General features: G+C 43.1%; 1 protein-coding gene across 1 annotated transcript in view; it reads left to right on the top strand.

Moving 5' to 3' along the window:
- The window catches only part of CDH11 (cadherin 11), an 82895-nt gene that overhangs the window by 48404 nt on the left and 20133 nt on the right, over positions 1 to 14358 (top strand). The window lies entirely within an intron of this gene.

The raw sequence follows: 14358 nt of genomic DNA, 5'->3' as shown, positions 1-14358 counted from the left end.
TGATATATATATAACATTATAACTATACTAAAGGGAATAGAGAGAAAAGTTCTGAGAAGGCTAGCTAAGTTAAAAATAGAAAAGAATGAATAACAAAGGTCTGTGTCTCAGAGAGAGTGAGACCCAGCTCTGCCATGAGTGGTCAGTAAATCCAAACATCCACAGGAGACCAATCACAGATCCTCCTGTTGCATTCCACAGCAGCAGATAAGCATTGTTTACATTTGTTGCTGAAACTTCTCAGCTTCAGCAGGAAAAATCCTAAGAAAGGATTTTTATGAAAAGATGTCTGCGACAGACCACTTTTCTCCTTGTTGGTTTGTAGTAATTTGATTTGTTTTATATTTAACAAATACAGAGATAATTAATTGTTTAAGTGGGAAAACTTTCCAGCAAAGAATAGAATGGTAATGACTTTTTAACAGTTGTCAAAAGCACTCTCCCAAGCAGGGGCTGCTGCTCTCTTGGATTAGGGTTATCCAGGTTCCCTGTGCTCCCCAGTGCTGTTGCCTGTGTTTCCTCTGCTCACACATTGCCCTTTGCCCAGCTGTGTGCTCTGCCTCTGAGCAGCTGTGGAGTTACATCCAGGTCTCAGTGCAGGGTCCTTCAAGTCTCCATCAGTTTAATCTGCTGCAGCTTGTTGAGCTCATCTAACCCAAAAGAACAGAAATTAAAAGCCAAGAATGTTCTGTTGGCCTAAATTCTAAAGAATCTAACAAGAGAATTGTCAGTTCTGCCACACTGAGCTCTTATACAAATTATGTACAGTTAAAAGTGATGCAGAGGAGCCTCCCTGTCCCTGCCTTTTCCTGATGGAGAGGAGCCATCAGCTGCCCCAGGCAGAGGTATTGAGGCATTGGGGGCAGGACCTTATCCCAGAGAGCTCAGGGATGGATCCCTCTCCCTGGACCCAGAGCCATTGCTCTGTTTCTAACACGTTATTTCTCCAGAGTCACTGTTAAATTTGCAAACCTGCTCCTCAGGCTGCACTTTCCCCATGGCTCTGTAGGGCACATGGCAGCCTGTGTTTCTGTGAAAGGTGATTTTCTGGGTGTTGCTGTGAAAGGTGATTTTCTGGGTGTTGGACAGCACCCTCTGCTCCCTGTGCTGCCTCTGAGCTTTGTGCAGCTCCCAGGCTCAGTGATTCCATGGCTGAGCCCTGGGCAGCAGTTTCCAGCCCCACCATCCTCCAATTTTCACATCTCCTCTCTCCTCCTGTGCTGTTTCCTGGCTGCACAAGTAGTTCACTGTGTATGGAGCAGTGCATTATTATTTTTACCCTTTCATTTCAAACATACACATGAACCCACTGTGTTACAGCACAGAGTCATCCTGAGTGAAGCAATAAGCCCAAGCAAATCAGGCAATGGCCCTTTGGTCCTTAAATAACTTCTTACAGCCAAATAAATCAACCAAATTCATAAAACCAAGGCCTGGGCAGGCCAAAAGTGGTGCTGATGCTGCCTAAGAATCCAGCTGGGTCCTGCTGCCTGTGCTGGCAACTCACTCCAGCTTGGGCATGTCACAAGCAACGGTGGCACTGTCCTAAAGGCTTACAAGGCACTGAAATTTTAACAAGTTCACATTAACATGTGGAAAATTATGTTTTACACTATTTATTTTTAGCACCATTATTAAATAAGCATTTATAAACACTCCTATTGGCAATCTCATTGTTACACCATCATTCGTGTCACGTATCATGGCTGGGTTTAGTTCAAGCTGTGTTTACAAATATCATTCAAGTGCCTGTGCATGGCCTCTGTAATTATTCTTCCTGCTTGTAATATGGATTTGCCATTCCTTGGGTCTGATTCTAAGCTCACTTGCTGAAGCTTAAGCCAGAAGGGGTTCACAAAATTTGCATGAAGAGTTCAAAAAAAAAAAAAAAATAAAATATCATGTTAAGTTTTTTATAGCAATGTTTACCCTGTCAGCCATCCATTGGAACAAGAAATATGTCTGTCTGCTCAGAAAGATGTTCCCTGTTCTTGGATGAATCCCCAGACCCAGTTTCTCCAGCTGGTGCCTGTCTGCTGCTTTATTCCCTCTGACCACTGGATTTCCAGGAAGCTATTTCTTATTGTCCTTTTGCTCACCCTTGTGAGTTTTTAAGTTGGAAACACTGTCTTTGGGTCTTCAGTGTGGTGAGAAAGTAGAGGTTCAGCTTGCAGACAAGCACTGGGTCACTGTCCTTGGGTGGGATCTGGTAAAGATCCATAAAGAAATTCAGATACTGATCCACGTGAGTTATCCTTATGCAATATTATCTCATATACCAGAGAGATTTAAAGGAAAAGGAGGATGGGTGTTTCAGCTTCACACATAAAGGAAAACATAGCCAAGGAATTAAAAGAAAAGCTTTAAATGGAAAGCTCCCTGTTCTTTGCAATGTGAACAATACTAGCAAGCCCCAGAATTTAATTCTATGAAGTCTGAGGTACCAGACTAAGCCAGAGAACAAGGTGAACAGAAAACAAGCTTGTTCTGAAATCAGTACTGCTTATCAGATGAATGCCAAATCCCCACAAATGAAAGGGAATCCCTAGCAAAGGTAAAAGAATTTATTCTGGAAAAAAAAAAGAACACCTCAAAAACTCATGAGATGCTCAACATGCTACACCTAGCAATTTTAGCCTGCTTTGGAGCCAAAGCCAAAGCACAGCTGGAACATAAAGTTACACATTTGGAAATTCTGGAGCTGTGAAAGCCTCGTTTGCCTCTGTCAGGGCAGGTCAGGTTCCCAGAGAGGGGAGGCATTGGAGCTGATGGATGGGCACACACAGAACCCCCCCAGCTGCAGCAGCCCAGTCCCAAGGGCTCCAACATGATGGATTAAAGGAGTGACTGCTCCACTTTGTGCCCTCCTCTGGATCATCAGTCCTGGGCTCTCCGTCCCCTTCATCTTGTTCACCATCCACTTGCTTTAACACTGCAATTTGGCCTTCCAGTTCTCACCAGCCCTCTTGGGCTTAATACATAGAATTGAAAAGCTTTCTATTGACACAACTTCCATTTTCTTTCCCTCTGCACTCCCAGGACTGTCAGCAGTCATTTAAGCTTGGTGCTTACTTCAGTTGGGAAGTTGACATTTCCTTTAAAAAAGCTAAAAAGGTCCAAAGTTTTAAAGTATTCCATCCTTCTTCCAATAAATGTAGCAAGCACCAATGTTTCTAGAAAGATTATGTTTGGTGACAGACTCTCATCTCTCTTTAACCTAATAGTTCCTTTTCCAGAAAAAACCCCAACGTAATTACTGCAAGAGCAATTTATTTAATTACTGTTATGGGAGACTTCAAAGGAAATTGGTTGGATTAAAATAGTGATATCACCCTGGCAACATTTTGAAAAGAACATTTTGGTAGAAAACATGCTGAATGTAAGGGCATGTTTAATGTGGAGGAAAAAAATGCCTAATCCTGTTCTGGTGAATGGAGCTTTCAGCATTTTTATGTGTATATTTGTACATGCATGGCATTTTTTTAATTATAGGTTTTTTGATTTATTTCACTTCTATAAATGTAAATTTTTCCCTTCTACTTGCCTCATATTGAGGTAATTTCATCAAAAAATGAAACTGTTCTCAATCCAGCAGTCCTACCAAATGTAAGGTTTTCCTCTTTCTTTTTCCCAAACTCATTTTTAAGGGCACTTCAGGCATTTTCATTAATGAGAAAATTGTTATTGATGTGGAAGGTGAAGCTCCACCGCCTGGACATAGGTTCATTCCCACTCCAGTAGTTCCATGACTTCCTGTTGGTTGAGGAAGACTTTGCTGGTGCAGAAATGAGGTTGGTGTTCCAGGACCTGCAGATTCACCCCCCCAGATCTGGTTATTGCACTCTTAAGGCCAAGGCTTGTCCTTGGCACCACAAAAGGTATTTATAGCCTCAAAACCCCTAATGCCCTTCCAAAATACATCTAATGAAGTTGATTCATCGATTCAGCTATGAATATCACTAAGCTAATTTTTTAAATGCCCATTTTTGGCCAATTTCCCACTACAAACTCTGTGAAATATCAGTTCAGGTATTTAAAATTTGCCTTTTCTGCATGGTAACAATGACACCAAACATCAACAATGACACCAAACATCATTCCAGCTAAAGCAAGGCACTGCCTTAAATCTGTTGTTGCTACTGGTTCTGCCCCAGGTACAGAAATGAAATGTTTTGCCACCATCATCTGTAATTATAGGTCAGAAATAGTGCCAAGCCGGGTCTGGGATGTGTTTGTGGTTCATGTGACCAGTTAGAAAGATGTGATGAACAGGTTTAACTCAGAATGAGTTATGCCTATGAAAAATATGCTGAATCATTTGCCCTTTTTTTTTTAATGGGTCAGTTGAATGAAAACCAAATTTTAATTGCAAGCTGACACCAGTCTGTCTTTTTTGTGCTATTATTGTATTTATTTGTATGCTTAGCATCTCATTGCATCATCCTAGCACCTGTTGCTGGATTTTTGGGTTTGCAATAAAAAGCTGAGAATTATGCCTCAGTTCTTACAGCCTGTGAACCCTAAAAATCCATATAATTCCTCTGATTTTTGCTCAGAGCAGATCAGGAAGCCAAAAGGAAGTTGTTTTAATGAAGATGGTGTTTTCTTTGTGTTTGTGTACTTGGGGTTTCTTAGATTAAATGGAAATATTCTGTGGTGACTAATTACAGCAAGGCATCTCAGGAAAGAGTCATGCAAACATTTTTTTAATTATGATCTTGTGATTTAATAGCTTGCAAATAATAATAGAAATGTGGAGATTTGGTCTTTTCAGCTGTAGCCTCCCATTAGGTATTTAAACAGTGATGGTCTTCTTTATTAGTGCCACTGAGGCTGCTTTGGGAACGTGTTTGAATATTCTGAGGTTGTTATCTCATACATTTGAGCCAAAATTGGTCTCCTCACAGACAATCTCTGCCTAGGCAAAAATTAATTATTGATTCAATTTTTCATTCAGAAGTCTCAAAGTGGCTTTTATGCTCTTTGTGGAAGAAATCTGCACTAAACTGGAATAGTTAAGCAAGCTATCAAAAGAAGAACCTTCCACGGGCATGGCTAAAGGATCTGAGCTCTTCCTTCTGCAGCTCCAGGAAAGCTGGGGACAGGAGAAGGCTTTTGGTTGCTAATTTAGCTCTCACCTTTCTCTTTTTAGCAAATGTATTTGTAAAGGGAACTCTCAGTAATTCCCTGACTTAGCGAGTTTTAGAAAGATAAATGTTCCAGGGCCTGTAATGTGAACCTCTCTAAGGAGGGGAAGTCTTTCATCAGGAACTTTGCTGCGTGAGGGAGACCAAACTGAAGGGGACAAGGGGATGGAGGAGTCCAGCAGGATTAAATTCAAAGGGAAGAATGTTTTGTGGAGGAGCACACTGGCCACACAAAGACCACCCAGCATGCTTTAGTAGTGTGGCTTTTGGGCAGCGCTGCTGAAGCTGCCTCTGGAAATGAAGCTGTAAGTGCAGAACCACAGGCTGAATTGAGATTTCTGCTCCTGAGGGGGCTGCCAGCCTCTCAGCAAGGGGTTGTGGATCCGAGCAGAAATGGACTGCTGGCTGGAATTCTGTCTGCCTTGGTTTGGGAGCTCAATAGACCTGCCTGCAATCATTAGTTTTTGATAGGTTTTCACCCTTTAATCTTGACTTTCTGTCTCATTTCTGGCACAAACCAAAGAGATTATCAGTCACAGCACAAATGCTAGTCAGATATGCATACATATCAATTCTTAGGGGAAAAAATATTCAGGGTTGGCTTAGCATGTAAATACAGCATTAGTGGTTGCAAGTAAGTTGACTTTAGTTGTCATTTGTGTCCTCCTCAGGCTGTCATTGATAGCCACTTACATAATAACAAAATGACTGAGACTATCATGGGCTTGGCTGCAGCCTCGCTGGCCTTGGAGCATCCACAGAATTATGAGAATTCTAGTTTGTCTGAGGAGCACAAGAACACAATTACTATTTAAAATAAACTCTACCAAAAGCTTAGTCATTACTTGAAATGACTCTATCAATCACCATGTTCTTTAATAAGACTGCCTTTCTTATGCTGGTTGTGTTCCTGTAGAGTTTATGCTTAAAACCAGACAGCCTCTGTCACATTTATCTTAAGTGGATCTCCCCAGGGCAGCAAGTAAATGTAAAACTCTGTTTACAGCCATTTTTCATTTCCCAAGCCTTTTAATATCACTCTCTCAGGCTTATTTCTGTGTCATTCACTCCATAATGTACTAAGTTGTCTTCCTGCTTTCCCCTGCTTTATATGAGGTACAGCAAGAGGCAATCTCACCCTTCCCCAACGAGCACAAATTAAATCAGAGCTTGGGGAAAATGCCCTCCTTCCATGATGAATTCAGAGGTGGATGCTGACAGATAGCACATCACACTGTTCAGGGCGTTATTTCTCTTCCTCTTCCCTGCACAATGACTTCTGTTTTCAAAGAGCCATCATTTTCTGGCTTTGTCTGTGGTTTTGTAATGCTGAGTCTCAATGCTGCTACAGGAAAATGTGGCTACATTTCAAAAACTCTTCTTTGGAGCAGGTGGGGATTATTGGCTTTAAACATCTCAGTAATCCAATACAGTGCTATAAAACATAATTTAAAAATGCAAAGGATTAAGATTTCCTTTCATAGGATTCTACAGAACTCAGAATAGGATTCTACAAAACTTGCTTAGCATTTTTGAAGCAACTTCTATTGTCAAGATGCAAATCACCAGTTCTGTAAAGATTTCACTTCTGTGTTTAGTACATACAAATCTTGCCATGACCTAGAATTCCTCTGTGGTAGGATACCTCTAGAATCTTGGCTGTTTGCTCACCAAATACAAAGTTATATATAAAGTTATATATACACTTATCTCTGTAGAATTGCAGTCTCAAATTCTAATCCTTTACATTGCAGGGTAAAGCACTCCCATGCAAAACACAGAACATGAACTGGGGGAGTGTGAGGTTCTCATTATTCAGTGCAATAACTAAGAGAATTTTTTTCCCCTAAGTATCTTTAAATATGAAGAATTTCCTTTTCTGGACTAAATACTTTTGTCTCATAAGACTAATTATGTTTTGTGAATGGCACAGAAAACTTCATATTCATTTGCATTCAGTTGAGGGGTTTTTGCTGTTCTCTCCAGTGAGGCCTGGAATGTGCTCCAGCAAGAGGGACCCAGAGCTGCAGAGGGGCTCCCAGGGAGTAACTGCTGCTGCTCTGCTCTGGGATCACACACTGGGAAACATGACATTTGCCAGCTGCCTATACTGCAGCAATGTATAGAGATCAGAGCTCTTGTCATCTAAACAAAACATTTTACATGAGACCAGTGCACATTGGCGTTTATTAAAAAATTCCAGAATGGTTTTGGCTGGAAGGGACCTTAAATCCCACCCAGTGCCACCCCTGCCATGGCAGGGACACCTCCAACTGTCCCAGGCTGCTCCAGCCCCAGTGTCCAGCCTGGCCTTGGGCACTGCCAGGGATCCAGGGGCAGCCCCAGCTGCTCTGGGCACCCTGTGCCAGGGCCTGCCCACCCTCCCTTGTTCATTTTTTTCCCCTAATATCTGCTCTAAATCTTCCCTCTATCACTTGTCCTGTCATTCCATGCTCCTGGTGCCTGATTCCCAGCACACACAGATGTACATGACCAGACTCTGGGGCTGCTCACAGGCATGGAGTCACTTTGATGCAGAGGGAGTCCTTCAGTTTTTAATTCTCCTGTTTCACACATGGTGAGTGAGGCCCATGGTGCTGGCCCTGGGAGGGAACTGTGCTGGTGCTGTGTCCCAGTGCTGCCCTGGCAGAAGGGGCTCATTTGAGGACCCAAAGCTCCATTTCCCAGTGGGATGATTTCCTGACTGGAAATACACAGGAAGCCCTAAACTGCTGGGGTACAGCTGAAGGCTGATGTTGTCTCATCTCCCAGTCCTTTTAAAGGAGGCCTTGCAAATTTTGACACAGCAGAGTTGCACCTCCCTAAATTCTGCTTAAGGGTAAATTCAGCCTGCTTTCTAGTTGCAGTTCTAGTTTCTAGTTGCAGAAAAATGCAATAATCCTCATTTGAGTCTTGTCCAGATTTAGCACACCTGGAATTTAAAATTTCAGCTGTTTTCAGGACTAAAGGGTTTATGTGAAGAACTGGCATTGCCATATGTGTCATGCAACTGAATGTGCTGGAAAGCAGATCTTGATATCATAATATTATTTTGTGTAAATAAAATGAGGAGCCCTTTTTTGCACAAGTTTGTGATGAAGTTCAAGCTAAAAACTATTCAAAGATTGGTCTGATAATGCAGAACAGTTTAAAATCAAAAATTAATGGAGAGAATTAAGTTAAATGTGCAAGGTACTGATTCCTGGTGGTTTTTTCTTGCTTCGCAAACAAGAAGGAAGAGGTTATCAATTTACTTTATTATGTTATTTTCTTGAAATGACTCAGGAGAACAACATTTTGTCAAAGAGGAAAAAAAAATGTTAAATGTGGGAGACTGTCTGGTTAGGGCTGAATAGCTTTCTGCAACAATAACTTTTATCCTTCAAAAATCCTTTCTTATTAATATGCCCCAAATTTCTTGAAAATTGGTAGGCATCAAGGGTTTGCATGGAGAAATCTGCAGGAGGATAGAGATCTGTGGCATGCTGAGCTCCTCCCACGCTCATCGATGCTCAGGAGAATGAAACCCTTGTGCACAGAACTGTTCCACATCCCTCCCCTCGTGTGTTTCATTAAAACTCCCCGAGTTACCTTTGTGATGTGCCCTAAAGATTAGGCAGCGTGACTGGACTGATTGTTGGATGTGGGGAGGTGCTCCCCACCTGCTTTCCCTGGGAGTGCTCCTTTCCAAAGGGACACTGCAGTGTCCAGGGAAGGGCCCTGCAGAGCACTGAGGTTAAACCATGCAAGGGGAGCCCGGGCTGCTCAGAACAGCCCCAGTGCCAGAGGCAGGGATCTGTGCAGCTGCCGGGAGCTCTGCAGTGCCACATCCCATGGGGACAGTCCCAGCCCTGCTGGGGACATCACCTGCACACTGCAGGCCCCTCCCTGCCTCCCAGGGCTCCTCCTGCCGAGCCCCATCTGCACCTCTCTGCCCAAAACTCCGCCACCCTGAGCTCCAGAACTAATATGATCCAATATTTATTCTGTCATTAAAAAGCTATTCATTTCCTTGTCTGATGATAAAATTATGGTAGAATAAATCCTTCATCTTTTCAGCTAATTCTAATTACAGCTAAAATCTCATTTAGACTGGGAGTTTGCTATGTTTACTTGATACTTTTGCAAAACATTTCAGAACATAATCATCCATTATTATATTGCAACGCTGTGATCTTGGCTGCCTTCTGCCAAGTGTATTCCTGAGAACAATTGCTATTTTAATGCATCATCCAGAAGTTATGGCCTAGACAAATCAGAAAAAATTGTTTAGTCTATTATAATTTGGCATATGGTCATTTAACAGCATACAGGAAATCATCATGAACGCTGGGGATTATTGTTGCTATAAAAATAATGAAAGGAATTTAAAGTTGGCTAGACTTCACTTCCGCCACTGCTCTTGTCATTGAAATCATCTCTGCTGCGTCTTCATTTTTCACTGTTGGTGTCTTGGAGCATTCATTCAGACCTGTGTGAAGCTGTGGGGAGCACACTGACTTTGCAGAGTGGCTGCTTGCAATATGGTTTCCACATGGACATGGATATATTATTTTTCAGGTGTTGTGTTCTTGATTGAATTCTCAAATGAACAGGGTATTTCCATTAGGAATATTGATGGGTGTTATTTTCTAGCAGTCTAACAGACTTTTCTTATGTTAAGATTGAAAGTGGTGATGTTTGCATTTGCTACAAGCACATGCATTTGCTACAAGCTACACACAGGCCCAGCAGGCCTGTTCTCACAATTGTTTAGGGACACATTTTATTTCCATGCAGACATTTTGGTATACACCTCCTCATGCAGGTTGTTTTTTAGAGTGTGCACTAGACTTTTAAATATTTCTCTGTCCTGTATGCATCCAGTGATATTCAGGGATTCCACTGCACTCATGTGAAATGAGATCAGGCCTTGTGTGGTGGCTGACTAACTCCTTTTCACCCTTTACCCCTGATGACGCTGTTACTCAATACCAAAATTGCCAACATTCATCTGTATACAGTTCAAAGGTATTAATGGAATTCCTGCTTTTCAGTACAAGTCCCTCTTGGTTCAGCCAGAGCAGTCTGAGACCTCCTCCCCAGGGGCAGCTCCGAGCTCTGCTCAGGCCAGGGCAGCCCCAGGAGCGGCTGGAGCTGGGCCAGGGCAGGCTCAGGCTGCAGAGCAGGGCAAGGTTCTGCTGCCCCCAGAGGGTGCTGGCACTGCCCAGGCTGCCCAGGGAATGGGCACAGCCCCGAGGCTGCCGCAGCTCCAGGAGCCTTTGGGCACCAGGGATGGACAGGGGGGATTGTTGGGGGGTCTGGGCAGGGCCAGGGGCTGCATCCATCATCCTGGGGGGATTGTTGGGGGGTCTGGGCAGGGCCAGGGGCTGCATCCATCATCCTGGGGGGATTGTTGGGGGGTCTGGGCAGGGCCAGGGGCTGGACTGGATGATCCCTGTGGGTCCCTTCCCACTCAGGATATTGTATGTTTCCATGAAACTTGGGATCCACTATGCTCAAAGAAGTGGGAAACAGCTTTTCTTACAGATTTGTTAGGAAAAATTGGGATTTCAAAATGATACCTTGCACAATTCTAAATAACAATGCAAAAAAAAAAAAAAGAAATCAGGATGTTTGTCAATTAACCTGAGCCAGCAATTGAGCACCACACAGGCACTGCTCACTCCCTGCTACTCCCCAGGAATGGGGCAGAGTTTGGGAGAGTAAAAGTGAGAACACTCATGGGTTGAGATAAAGACACTTTAATAGGACAGAAAAGAAAGGAAATAGTGATAACAGCAAGGAAAGAATTTGAATATACAAAACACGTGATGCACACTGCAGTTGCTCAGCACAACTCTGACTTCAGTGTTACCAGCATCATTCTCCTCCTAAATCCAAAGCACACCACTGGAGCAGCTTCCAGGAGGAAGGTTAACTCTATCCCAGTGTTGCAGTTTGATCAGCTGCCCAGAGACTGGCTTTGCTGCAGTTGAGGATTGTAACCTATGGGCAGAGATACCCAAAGGTGTCAAAGATTGTGACTTTTAAAAAGGCTGCAACCTTTCATGGCAAATCAGTCTGACAAATCTGTGCATCTGAATCCAAGTGCTGCACACAGAATTCTCAGGTGCTCGCTGGAGCAGCAGCCCAGCAGCTGCAACAATTGCCATCCTCACATTTGTATTCCAAACTCTCAGTCTTATGAGGTATTTTTCCCCAAGAGAAAAAGGAATTGCTTTATAAATTGTTTAGCTGTTTTTCCATGTTTTCTGCTTGAAGTAGAAGGAAACTATAGGCTTTCAGCAGCTGAATTAATGTTGAAATGTTTGAAATGTTTTAAGTAGATTGTTTGGAAAATAAAGGAAGAAAAAAAGAGCTTTGGAGTTGTTTTTTGGGTTTTTTTTTGGTAAAAGCTACTGCTTCATTTTTTAATGAAGTTCATTTTAGCTTTAACTTAAGAACATCTTTTGCACCTAATCTTTTAGAATACAAGTAGTTCATGAAAATCTAGACTGTAGCTGGTAATTTCACAGCCTTCAGTGGGAGCCTGTTGATTTATGCTATTTTAGGTTTTCTGGGGATAGGAGTCAGAGGTTTTACTGCTGCAGTGAGCACCATGTGAGCGAGCAGAGCATGAACTCCAGGAGGGGAGAAGGGGCAGGAGGAGGCCAGGGCCACGCTCTTGCAGCTCCAGCTTTCCTGGCAGCCTGTCTCACCTGGGGGCCACTGCCTACAGAGCCAGCTTGGAACTGCTGCCAGCACAGAGCCCTTTGCCTTTATAGCCCAAAGCAGAAGCAATTGCTCCAAACAGCCCAAGGGACTTGTTCTTAGCCCCAGAGGAGCCTGGCTCAGCCAGAACCCCCTGCCCTGGGCTGAGCCCAGCGTGGGCAGCAGGGAGGGGATTCTGCCCCTCAGGTGAGACCCCACCTGCAGAGCTGCCCCAGCCCTGGACCAGCACAGCCAGGAGCTGGAGCTGCTGCAGAGAGCCCAGAGGAGGCACCAGGATGAGCAGAGGGAGGGAGCAGCTCTGCTGGCAGGAAAGGCTGGCACAGCTGGCATTGCTCACCTGCACAGGAGAAGCTTTGGGCTGAGCTCAGGATGGCCTTGCAGGGCCTGAAGGAGCTGCAGGAAAGATGGAGAGAGACAATTGCCAAGGGCTGCAGGGACAGGAGCCAGGGAATGGCTGCCAGTGCCAGAGGGCAGGGCTGGATGGGATCTTGGGAATGAGGAATTGTTCCCTGGCAGGGTGGGCAGACCCTGGCACAGGGTGCCCAGAGCAGCTGGGGCTGCCCCTGGATCCCTGGCAGTGCCCAAGGCCAGGCTGGACACTGGGGCTGGAGCAGCCTGGGGCAGTGGGAGGTGTCCCTGCCATGGCAGGGGTGGCATTGGAGGGGATTTAAGGTCCCTTGAGCCCAAACCATGCTGAGCTTCTGGGATTCTCTGAAGAGGTGGATGAGAGAGAATAGGCTTTTTTAGATTGAAGACATGGAGCCTTATTGCTTCATCTCTGTACTTGTAGAGGATAAAACAAAAGATAACAAAGAAGTTTGCTTTAAATCCTTGTTAGTAAATAAGCATGGATCTGTGATTAACATTTTGTTTCCAGCACTTCACACTTGAATAGCTGATAATAAGCAGTGTGTGTATCAGCTTGGCTCTGCCATTCTGGTTAAGCAGCTTTAAAAAGTGTTTACTGGTTTACATAACAGCATTGAGGAGTTGGGAAGAGTGGGGGGATTTGTTTATTTATCTCTGTAGCTGATATAATTCTGTGATGCTAATGATGAATGACTGTCAGTGAGTTTAATTTGCAAATGCACCCCAAGTTTATTAACATAAGAAGTTTATTTACAGCTTTTCGGTTGGGTTTTTGGTGGGTTTTTTTTTTTTTTCACAGCAGGTTTAGAAATGCACAGCTGTCCAGGAATATCTTCCTGTTCCATGTTTGGAGTATGTAAGGTCTTTGTAACATGCCAGGAACCCAATCCCATCTAACTACTGCACATGAGTGATCCCTACAGCACAAATCCCATCCTTTTCTATCCCTATGCAGAGCTGGGTGCAAAACAAGCATCCAAATTAGGTGAAGTCTCAGTTTTCATACCACTTAAGCCTTTCATTGTTTTTACCCCTCAGCAAGATGGAGACATGAAACCACAGACCTAATGCTCTACACTTCACACACATACATTGTGTCAAAATAGAATAGAATTTTTTCCTGAGCAAAATCATAGGGATTGTTTTCCTTTGTATGTCTTCCATGTTGGTGTGAGTAATCTGTAATGTATCATCATGTAACAATAGGAAAATGCCAAATGGATACACCAAATCTATTTAATAAATATGCTTGGGAAAGCTAGACTATATTTGCATCTGTGTATGAGAATGTCATTTCATTCATTATGCTGTAGTTAGTTTGGTGCTGTGATTTCAGTTTTCAGTAAAATAAAATTGAAAGCTAATCTTTTTTGAGGAAATAAACCAATATATTTCATTCCTTATTCATGAACCCCTGTCAGCCAATGTATTTTTATGTAACTGTAAAAGGAATGTGGAAGGAGAATATGACTGCTTAGGATGTGAGAAAGACAACCCCAAATGAGTGGGTTTGGGACTGAGATGTTTGTCTGTGGCTGGAGTTACAGAATGTGCTTAGCTTCAAGCTTTTGCCTATGTTCACATTTTCTCTGCTGAAAATACCATTAAGATCTCCCTACTTCACATTTAAAAATCATTCTGTTTTACAGTTAATGGCGGTACATATTTATATATTTGCCTGTACAAATATAACATCAAACTTTTTATCAGTATCTTGCAGAAGAGTAAAGTGAATCACACCAAAAGCTAAACCAAACATTTTAGGGACCTTGTAAAATTTCTTGCTGTGTAAAGATTTTAGGAGAATATGTTGGAAACCCCAGGGATAAGTGGAAGTGGCCTTTGTGATGGATTGAGGGCTGCTTAGTTCAAGTTTCACTGTATAATGCAATTTCTCCCTCAAATATTAAATCTGACCTAATGTTTTAAGAAGTATTAGAAAGTAGGAGATCAATGTAATTTGATCATTTTGATCACCTAGTAATTTGACATCCAGGGAAAGTAGAAAAAAATAGTTAAATCAATTGTTATCAAAAATATCTGAATGCATCACACTGGCAATCACTGCTGATGGTGCCTCGATCCTCAGAGGTGCTTCCAGGTCTAAATCCAAACTGGAGCTCCTTAG

Source organism: Ammospiza caudacuta, chromosome 13 (assembly GCF_027887145.1).
Source record: "Ammospiza caudacuta isolate bAmmCau1 chromosome 13, bAmmCau1.pri, whole genome shotgun sequence".
NCBI classification, from domain to species: Eukaryota; Metazoa; Chordata; class Aves; order Passeriformes; family Passerellidae; genus Ammospiza; species Ammospiza caudacuta.
Note: the sequence above shows the minus strand (reverse complement) of the source record. Positions and strands in the feature narration are given on the sequence as shown.